Here is a 381-nt window from a genome sequence, read left to right as displayed (position 1 = left end):
CAGGAACTCCTTGTTCCTGACTAAGGTGGCAGAAGAGACAAAACAGGACAACAGGCTACATCTCAATGTGAAAAAGGTTTTACCAAAATCCAGATCTTGTAAGTGCAACTATTTACTTTTTAAGAACATTTAAAAGGGTTTGTACGAAGATAAAAACGTGTCCCTGATCCACAGGATGCAGTTGCTGAGAACAAGGAGCCCTAGTTCCTGAAGCCGTGGTAGAGCACACATGCCGCTCCATCTAGTCTCTACAGGACTGCTGGAAATCAGCAAGAACATCGCCGTTTAGCGCCAGCAATCCGATATGGAACAAACTGAGCGATGGCGCACATGCTCGATTGCCACTCCATTTATTTGGGAAAATCAGGTCTGCTGTGCTCA

The sequence above is a fragment of the Bufo bufo genome, chromosome 8 (genome assembly GCF_905171765.1).
Source record: "Bufo bufo chromosome 8, aBufBuf1.1, whole genome shotgun sequence".
In the NCBI taxonomy this organism is placed as follows: domain Eukaryota; kingdom Metazoa; phylum Chordata; class Amphibia; order Anura; family Bufonidae; genus Bufo; species Bufo bufo.
The sequence above is the reverse complement of the archived record's forward strand: the minus strand, read 5'-3'. Positions refer to the sequence as shown.